Source organism: Haliotis rubra, unplaced genomic scaffold, assembly GCF_003918875.1.
Source record: "Haliotis rubra isolate DU_JTF1 unplaced genomic scaffold, ASM391887v1 Scf193, whole genome shotgun sequence".
NCBI classification, from domain to species: Eukaryota; Metazoa; Mollusca; class Gastropoda; order Lepetellida; family Haliotidae; genus Haliotis; species Haliotis rubra.
The window spans coordinates 1,045,108-1,055,939 of NW_025765925.1; the positions used below are offsets into that span (position 1 = coordinate 1,045,108).

General features: G+C 39.4%; 1 long non-coding RNA gene across 1 annotated transcript; it reads right to left on the reverse strand.

Annotated features, from left to right (window-relative positions):
• Window positions 1-1,006: 1,006 nt before the first annotated feature.
• On the reverse strand, window positions 1,007-8,362 carry LOC124274658. The gene is made up of 3 exons (XR_006897995.1): window positions 8,138-8,362; window positions 2,153-2,283; window positions 1,007-1,324 (listed from the first exon to the last, which is right to left on the reverse strand). It is a non-coding gene; the product is annotated as an uncharacterized LOC124274658 (long non-coding RNA).
• Window positions 8,363-10,832: the final 2,470 nt, after the last annotated feature.

Below are 10,832 nucleotides of genomic sequence, written 5' to 3' on the forward strand. Positions count from 1 at the left end.
ACTTGCCATATCAAGTAGGGATACTCTCCAAGATGAGGAGAAAGATGACCCTTGAAAAATTAAGAGTTTCAGACCAGAATCAAACGATCCCAAAATTCCCAAAACACTGCACTTTGCACGGTAAACATCAACAGAAAGCAATGGTCAGTCCCGATCCCTCTAACCCAAACCAGCCCATACGTCCACACACCAACCTCTGTCACCAATGCACTGTAAACTTGACCAAGAGACATTACGCCGTGTACTGTGTTATCCGTAGAGCTTGAACAGAAGTGATCATGACTCTCTCAGACTGAGAGATTGATTAGGACCTCGCCACGCCTTCTAAACAAATGTATGACCAATCACGACTCCTTATAGTTGTCTGAAATGTTCGTGTTTAAGCCTCGTCTTTCTAGGGTGTCTTCATCCTTACAACACACCTCTGTCCTATTTATTATCCATTCATTACTCGGTATCTAATCGTATTTCTGTAATCGCCTCTTATTATAGAATTATAGGTGAGTGTATCTGAAGAGTCAGAGCCAGAGTCTGCTGAATCACCTGTTAATGCCTCAACGAACAAGAAACAATATTTTGGCAGTAACATTTATACAAACGGAATATCAACTTTAAAATATGTTTACCTTTATCTTCACACAATTCCTGTTCTGGTGGAGCAAGATAATCACACTTTTTCACGAACACCTTGTATCATCACAGTGTGATATTGATTCATAAACAGGCTTATAATATTGTCTGATATGAACACTGGACTCTTCTTTGAGCAAATACATGTATTTCTATTGGTTAAGGAAATGGTATCAGCACCTTCGCTACTGTAGTTAATTTTTCTTAGAATAAATAAAAACAAAACAACTTGCCAATGCGCATCGTTTTAATATATCTAGCGACATGATGTAAGTTTCAACGCATTCAGGAACGTTTTGGTTTGTTTCCAATTTGAAGTCTCTCGGAGTCTCAGATCAAGTATCCCACGACTGTCCTGTTTTTATAATACATCAACTGAATCGTTTTAAAACATTTTAACCTCGTGATGTTGTTAGTTGTAATGTGACTTGAATCCCAAAGATATCAACGAATCTCTTGTAGAATATCCAAAATTGAGATTGTTCCAAACCGTTAAAATTCTTCAAGGAGACTTCCTCTAGTACCAATATGGTATTATGGCCGCCACCCAAGGATAGTAGTAGGTGAAAAGCCTGAAGACACTTGGGTTGACACTGACGTCGCAGTCCTCACCCAGCCTACCCAGCCTAGACATGACTCCAGTGAGGTAGAACACGCCATTGTACCGACAAGACAGGGGACCGCCAGCATCGCCCTGAAAAACAACCAAAACTCGAAACTGATGTCGCCTCCGTACAAATCGATAGGATTTGAGAATGTGAAGATATTTACCCATTCAACAGACCTTTGAGACCCAAATTAGGAATGAACCCTGGGTTTTATTGTGATTCCAACATTCACGGCGTTTGTTCATTTTGACGATCAATAGTTTAAAAATAGTTTTCATAAAACAGTAGCTTACAAATTAAATCATTTAATCATTAAAGTGATTCATGTTTTGCCTCACCGGTTTCATTCATTGTCATATCAAGCATATTATCAATATCCCCCGCAATGGCAAAATACTCTTCATGAATATGTGTACTAGTTATGATTATGTCAAATGTTTGGGCGTGTATATAGCAAATTGGAAGGAGAGTATTGACAGGTTTTAAAGTTCTGCTGCAGAAAGAAGCACTACCACCAATTTCAGTCGAAGTCAAACATTTTGCCATGGAAACGCAAAGAAATTTTATTCATAAAATCTAAAACTAACAAAAGGCACCACTTCACCACCACTTGACGCTTGCGCGTCGCCGATATGACTAAATTTGCGGCTTTATAACCACAGGTATACGTCCCCAATTCGTCAAACACATCCCCTCAGTATACTGGCGAATATATACACGTGCTTATATTCTCATATAACCAAACATCCTTGTGTCGAAGTTGAAGGGGAGATCTTCGTAAATACTTCGAGAAATCAGAGGTTCGACAGGTCTGGTACGTTATGATGATGCGCGAACTTGTTTTTACTTCGAAGCAAGCGTATGTTCGAGACAAAGATATTTGACTATATCGAGGGACTGTGTGTATGACGTACCTCACACGGACCGTTCTCGCCATCTTGCAAACAGATCATGCTCTCATCCAGCTTTGTGTGCAACATCTCGCCGCAATCTCGATATCCAACGAGATCTGCATGGACCTGCCTCGTCGTCCCGTATGAAGCAGCTACGCAAGAACAAACAATACGTACACTGTCAACACTTCGTACAGTTCAAAAAGTTCTATCAATGCATGTTGAAATGTGACTTCCATTTGAACACTGGAGCGAGGTTAGGAATACGATGACAGTACCTTATACTTTAACATAGACTTAACATACAGGCGGGGAAGGGTTATGGCGCCGCAACAGGGATGCGTCCTTTCGGTAACCTATGATTGTAGGTTCGAATCCCGGTTCCTCCCGTTGTGTTTCTAGGTTTGTCAGCACCTTACCCGCGAGGATGTAATGAAGGGGTATTGGTGTATGACATGCATCACCTCTGGAATACCGCTGAAAGCGCTAGTTGACCCACTCACTCACTTAAGGTACAGGAGCGCATTGTCTATCGACGTCTGGCAGCAAGATGGGCTATCAGTTAAGGAGTGAGTGAGTGAGTGTAGATGTACGCCGCACTCATTAATATTCCAGCTTTATGGCGGAGATCGATAAATAATCGAGCTTGGACCAGACAATCTATAGTGATCAACATCCTCATGAGCATTGATCTACGCAATTGGGATACGATGCCATGTGTCAACCAAGTCAGCGAGCCTGACCACCCAATCTCATTGGTCGCCTCTTACGACAAAGGTTACTGAAGATCAATTGTAACCCGGATCTTCATGAGTCTATCGGCAAAGGAGAATATATGAGTACATGTCCCTTCTTATTCAAGAACCGACAGTTGAATGTCCAATGTCAATTCCGTGTGCATATTAATTGAATGCGAGCGCACTATCATGTATTTAGAACCAATTTTTATGCATAACAGCGATGCCACAGCTGAGTTTAACTAATGAGAAAACTTCGTGATACGGTTTAAGACATTTCACGTTTCACCTATTTTACACAAGCCTATTCAGTTCGTACACGTATTCACGGAACGTTGTTAATAATACAATAATCCTTCAATTTTAAGATTTTAAGACATTATCCTATAAAAGAAAATTAAAACCTATTCAACAAAACTTGTTTAGAAGCATATTAGATGAAAATGACATCGATTAGTCAACATTATTACCCATACGGTCTAGGATAAACAGGTGATTATTTTTGTGATATTCGTACATGTGCTTTTCAGTGATTCTCAACGTTGATTGGTCAGTTAAGCAAAGAAGAAATGTGATTGGTTGACGGAACTACTTTTCATGATCCAAGTTCATTGACAACCGTTTCGTTGATAATTACAACGTGCTGTACTCACACATTCCGAGATTTTAAAAAGAAAACATAAATGTTAAAAAATACGAATACTCTTTTTATTAGACATTATTTTGCAATAAATTGCTTTATAAATAGTAGTCTTTTTAAAATAAATAACCTTAAAAAAACAACAAAAAAAACATGGCCGCCATTAGGCTAACCCGAAAACGTCTCGTCCAGAACCTCTCTGACAATGGTGTACCAGCACATCAATCATGCAAATTTCCGGGCACAAAAATGTTCAATCAATAAACAGTTACTCTTCAATTAATGAGAAACATCATCAGTGCATCAATAAATTGTTGTCAAACCCTTGTAACTCCACCTCTCTGCCCTCTCATCCTTTGCCTCAGTCTGCCACCTTGACGTCACGGGTTTTGTCGCATGCCGTAAATCTTCATTCTGTACAAACACTATTCTCAGGTCCAATTAAGGGTGATGTATTCCACTTCAGCATCTCGAATGACTCCTCTGTCAGTCGACAATCTTCTCCAAAGAGGTGTATTCTTCACATTGACTCGTTGGTTGGTTGGTTTTATAGTTTTAGGGCGACGTGGGCCAATAAGAGGCCTATTTGCGCCCAACACATTGACTTGATTTAATAAACAATCATACGTCATTTCATTGCCAAAAGGATTCGTTTAGCTAAGATAAAAGAAAAGAAAAAAGAAAGAAACGACAACACTATTAATTTGGATAGATGTATACATATATGGAATAACCTCTGCTTCGTGTTACGGATTAAAAACCTCAAGTAATCACTTCCATTTCTGAAACATGAAATACTCATTCAATAAAAAAGCAGTAGGTTCAGATGACAGAGTGTTAAAATGATTTAAAACCACAGAACTAAATCTGTCTAAGCCATTCGAGAGCCTGTCTAGATTACATCATATTTTCCAGATGACGAGACAAAATCTAAAACTGCCCGTTGCACAGACCCATACATGATATTGGGGCCCAAAACTGTTTCTAATGAGAATACATCATCAACCTCAAGTACAGCACTTCTGAGATTTTGTCTTATGTTGTTATGCCCAGGGCATGTAATTAGATACTGTTCGATGTTTTCAGGCGTCTCCAAATTGCAATGGCTACATTTAGAAGAGACCGTCTTATCTATAATACTCCTGTAGGCATTTAACCCACAGTGTCCAAGTCTTAGACGTGAAAGAATAACCTCATCACGCCTTTTACGACGACGAATTGTATGACCAGATTTTAGTGATGATCTAAGTTTGTACATATGTCGGACGGGAGAACCTGTATCCCACAACTGTTGCCAACTCCTTGTAACAGATTTCGATAAAACATTTTCATAATCTTTAGGGATTGGTTGAAATTTAAATAAATCAACTTCAGGAAACTGTAACCCGGATTTGGCCAAATTATCTGCAATCTCATTCCCATGCATTCCAACATGTGCTGGGACCCACACAATGTCGCATGCAATGTACTTCATGTTTAAAGATGTATCTAACTTTAATATCTCATGCACAATGTCATCTCTAGATCCATTTGCACCAGCTTCTATAGCTTTGATTGCTGCCATAGAATCTGTAAAGATAATTGCTTCATGGTCATGTTCATCTACCCATCTCAATGCTTGCAAAATGGACAAAAGTTCAGCTGCAAAAACAGAAAGATAATCAGGGAATCTGAACACCTTAGCGATCGATAAATTGGGTATCCAAAAAGCCCCAGCAGTACGATTATTGGATGGTTCTTTCGATGCATCAGTGTATATATGTGTGAAATTAGAATAATTTTCAGACCGAAAGTCTTGAGATATCACCTTTATTATGTTTTGGTCCATTCTCTTATTCACGATTAAATTGAGTTCAGAATTCAATCCAGGCTTCAGGAGAACCCGCGGAGGTGTGACAGGCGGAGCAGAAAGATCAACTGGGTTACAGTTGTAAATACCATGTTGATCAGCTGATCTCTGAATATTCAAGCCAAAGGGTAATTTGCCATGAGTCCGGTCACACTTGACATATTCCACACAGTCATTAACAATCTCAGTGACTGCATGATGTTTGTTCTTGGTTTTCATTTTCAAGAAATATTTCAAAGATACCTGTTGTCTTCGAAGGTGAAGGGGCATTTCTGAAACTCAACTTGAAGAGCTGAGGTTGGAGTTGTACAATATGCACCAGCGCATATTCTCAAAGCTTTAGACTGAATTTTATCAAGCTTATTAAGATGACATTTAGCCGCCGACATATACACCTGACAACCATAGTCAAGTCTGGACAAGATAAGGGCCTTGTACAGCAATAACATAGTTGACTTATCAGCGCCCCACTTTGTTTTTGAAATACACTTTAATAGATTGATGATCTTGTTACATGTGTTATACAAATGTGTGATGTGATGAGACCATGTTAATCTTTGATCAAAATACACACCAAGAAATTTGAACACTGACACCATTTCCAGTTTATGGTGTCCAAGAGTTAAACTGATATCATGAGGGATCTTACGTCTTGTGATCATCATTGCCACTGATTTTGATTTTGAAATCTTAAACCCCCATTTTGAACACCATGTACTGGCTTTACTTAAGCAGTTTTGTATAGATTCTATGACAAACTGAAAATTACCAAAGCGTCTCCAAAACGATCCGTCATCAGCAAACTGTGCTGCATTTATGTTTAGAGGCAGGTCCTCGAAAATGTCATTGATCATAATATTAAATAAAACTGGACTTATTACACTTCCTTGTGGGGTACGATTTTCAGTCATATGCACGCCTGACAGTTCTTGACATATGCGAACTTGAATGGTTCTTTCGGACAAAAATGACCATATCCACTTGAACATGTTGCCTCTAATTCACATTGACTCGGATTCCGACTAGAGTTATCCTTCTTGGAACTGCTGCACTCTACTGCATCCAATGACGTGACTGTAACACGCCTTCCACAGAACAAAATGTTGTTTTATCTTCAAACTTGTTGAGTTTCTTGACAGAAAACTTTTTCTAGATGTATTCGTGGGCTGGTTGTCTTTTAGATTTTACTTTTAAACATTTAAACGTTGACTTCCCCAAAATTGACAGTTTTTTTCCCAAATGTGTTTCAACACTACACCGTCATCCGTCACTAGACACACGCCACTCGTGAATGAACGATGTTCCGGCGCACTGACTTGATCAAATGACGTCGTTTCAGCTGTAATTATGTTCAATGATATTGCATTTAAAAGATCATTTTTACCATATTAACAAATGTTAATATATTATTCCCAAAAAAGTATTTTTGTTGTATTTTAAAGCGATTTTACGAGGTACAATTTTCCATAGCGTAGTTATGTTATTACCGCTGGATAAGTTAGGTTTAATACGCGCAGGAATACGAATCTGCTGTTTGAGGTCACAAGTCCTGTCTCCGGGTGGTTTTATATTTCGTGGTTCTTCTTTTTAAATTACACTCGGTACGAGTGATTACGGGAAATATGCCCGAGTTCTCTAAGTAGTCGATCAACAACCATCTTGTAGATGCTTGAGACATTCGGTCTTTATTTAAGACCTATAGGTTTGTTAGTATCCTCCTTCAAGGTCCAATTACGCTCTTTAAAGACACGCCTTAGCACTATAACAATTGAATATGCTGGGACAACAATATGTTTTAGTGTATCCCGACAACTTAAGATTCAATTTTGAGCTCACGAGTGCAAGAAATGGTATTCATATGGATGACCAGCTGTTCTATCGTTTTATAAAGTGCAGTAGCGACAGGGCACAAAGACGAGTTTCGGGCACAGGGAGACAATGGCTGCCAGTGACAGAGGGTTAACGGTGTTTAATTTATAGTACGTCGTGTCACCATAAGGAGGAGAGTCCGGGGTGACACAGGTGCCAGATACTGACCACTTCATTGAAACCCTTATGCACGGGCATGCTGATGACAAACAAAGACACATAACCAGGGACACCTGGTGTTCAAATCCATGATCATATATGTCTCGTGTGCCCATGGAACTTAACACTACTCAGCGATTTACGACCCCTCAGGGGACTGGAAACCTATTTGGTAACACTGGCACAGCTCATACAGAAAACAATCACATGACGATGTGGGGAAAAACAGCAGCCCCTCCCCTTCCCAATCGCCACCATCCCCGTCAAAATAAGATCGAAACATATTCCCTGAAGCCCAACAACCACCCCAAATAAAAGTAAAATAACTAAAATATATAGGAAAAAAACAAACTCCAAATCCAATCGCCGCTAACACGACCTCCCAACCCAACCCCACCCCCACAACCTCCGCAAAAATAACAGAAAACAAATAAATATATAAATCAAGAAACACAAGATTAATAATAAATAATTATATAAACACAAAACAACAAACTGAAACAAAACCAAATAAAATCGAATGAACAAAAATCCAAAACCAACCAAAAATAGACACAAAAAACTCACACAAACCCTTACCCAAATATCTCGACCCCACCCACAATAAAACTAAACAAAACAAACTTCAAATGTATAGTTAAACAACCTACAAAAGATACATATACTGTAATAATTAGCGTTCGAAAGACCTACCTGTCCGACAGCCCGAGACGGGTTATTTTCAACATGGACTGCCAGATTCTCAAATTTACCTGCCCGACTGGCGAGTTCCTTTAAGGCAGGCTCCCCAGATAACCCCTTCCCATGAACCAACAGTCGCCGCTCCTCTCAATTGTATCCATGGTCGGTTGCAGCTCAGGAATACCAGCAAGACATATGGGCATGGTATCGGTAACCTCTCTGAGCTTGAGTATGGCCAAGTCGTTTTTGTACATGTCATACTGGTTTCTGATGTTGAAGTCCTTTTGGACGGTAAAACCTGGGTGCTGAAAAAAGGGATTTACGTTTCATACCTAACTGTTACGTTTTGTCTTGTTGACATATAAGCCTAACATATATTCCACACAAAGTGTCTTCAGTAAGCAAGGACATGTTTACCCTTCTTGCGAACACCTGCTGTCATCACTTAATTTCAAACCCTTCGTTTAATTTTCATTGTTATACTGGAACTCTCTATTATCGCGGCACGTGAAAACATCGTGAAAGCAGAAACACCACGCCCCGCATCAGCAAATGCAAATTACGTAAAATAAATTCATCGCTCTTGAAAAGGTCATTTATTTCATTGGAATGTCATGTCCAATCGTAGAAACATTAAGTATTCATCTTTTCAGTTAGTTCTGGTATGATCCCTACAGCCATTACAGCTACCACGAATCAAAACTTACTTCGTCAAGTGTAATCCTGCGACAGCTATAAGATCATTTGCATATATTCCGTCCTAAAAATATAACAGGAAGTGACGTTTTATGCAACTTCACCCTGCACAGGGCAGCAAATTGTATGGTACTTTTTAAGGCGGCAAAACAATATTTTGTTAAGTTATTGTTGTATCCAAATGAATAGAAGTTTCAGATGTTATGGTTAAAAAAGGGATGATATTACTATTATATTAATGCAATTCCTAAATAATTAATACTATAACTATTTAGATTCGTTATTTGTCTTAGTAAATCTTTCACAGTGTCATTTGCTTGTACCGCGTGCCATAGTATGAAAATAGCAATTCCGAGATAATAGAGAGCTGCTTCAATTTCCGAGTCAAACGAAACAATCGGGATTGCTGCGATCATATTGAATGAGTTGCGACTATGTGCCACATTGTTTGTGACAGAAATGAAGATTAAACATTAGTCAAATGAAAATGTATATAATATGCCAAATGTCAGTAGACGTTTATAATCCCGATGGCGACAACATTAACTACCGCGATAATAGAGGGTCCCATTAAGTCCAATGAAATCAGTGTCAACGAATATCGGGACTGGTTAATCTGAGGAGTTGATGATTTACATTTTCTCGAAAATTATAGAAATAATCAAATATGGAATGATGCTGCTTCGGTAAAGGGACATTATCCAGTCGTAACGACACCTTCAAATAGCAATTCATAAGTTGTATGTTGTGAACATCAAGTAAACCTATATCGAAGAAATTCAATGATTCTTATAAGCATGTCATTGTCGTTGGTAAGTAAACGGTATTCCAGGAAATCTGCGATCGTGGGTTCGAATCCAAGATTCGCTCTAATTATGTTTCTTTGATAGCATCATCTTCGCATGTTTCACTGAGGTGGTAAAATGTCTGAAACTTGCATGACTTTGGAACTTCGTCCCAGACTCAGCAATATAACTGATTAGGTAATAATGTTCAAATCCACCTCATAGAATAGTATGGGAAGGGTAAACAGATTATAAAACACATATCAACCAATACCAATTTCACTGGTAAACATAAAAAAGTAGGTCAGAGAAGTAATGCCGGAAACTCCGCGAGGAATGGGTTTCGTAAATTGTAATAGTTAGAATCGAACCGGGGACCTCGACGATACGAGCTGACGCTGTATCCTCCAAGCTATCCAACAGAGTATTGGGCAGAGATTGTGTTTGAAGAGTGAGCGAGTGACCCCACCGTCCCTGTGTTAAAAGAGATCACGCGGGATTGCCATACTTGTCACACTGATTATATAGTATAAGTATTGGCAGAGATTGTGTTTGAAGAGTGAGCGAGTGACCCCACCGTCCCTGTGTTAAAAGAGATCACACGCGATTGCCATACTTGTCACACTGATTATATAGTATAAGTATTGGCAGAGATTGTGTTTGAAGAGTGAGCGAGTGACCCCACCGTCCCTGTGTTAATAGAGATCACGCGGGATTGCCATACTTGTCACACTGATTATATAGTATAAGTATTGGCAGAGATTGTGTTTGAAGAGTGAGCGAGCGAGTAACCCCACCGTCCCTGTGTTAAAGAGATCACGCGGGATTGCCATACTTGTCACACTGATTATATAGTATAAGTATTGGCAGAGATTGTGTTTGAAGAGTGAGCGAGTGACCCCCACCGTCCCTGTGTTAATAGAGATCACGCGGGATTGCAGAGATGTGTTTTGTCACACTGATTCACGCGGGATTAGTATAAGTATTGGCAGAGATTGTGTTTGAAGAGTGAGCGAGTGACCCCACCGTCCCTGTGTTAAAGAGATCACACGGGATTGCCATACTTGTCACACTGATTATATAGTATAAGTATTGGCAGAGATTGTGTTTGAAGAGTGAGCGAGTGACCCCACCGTCCCTGTGTTAAAAGAGATCACGCGGGATTGCCATACTTGTCACACTGATTATATAGTAAGTAAATTGTGTTTATTGGCAGAGATTGTGTTTGAAGAGTGAGCGAGTCACCCCATTATATAGTATAAGTCCCTGTGTTAAAAGAGATCAC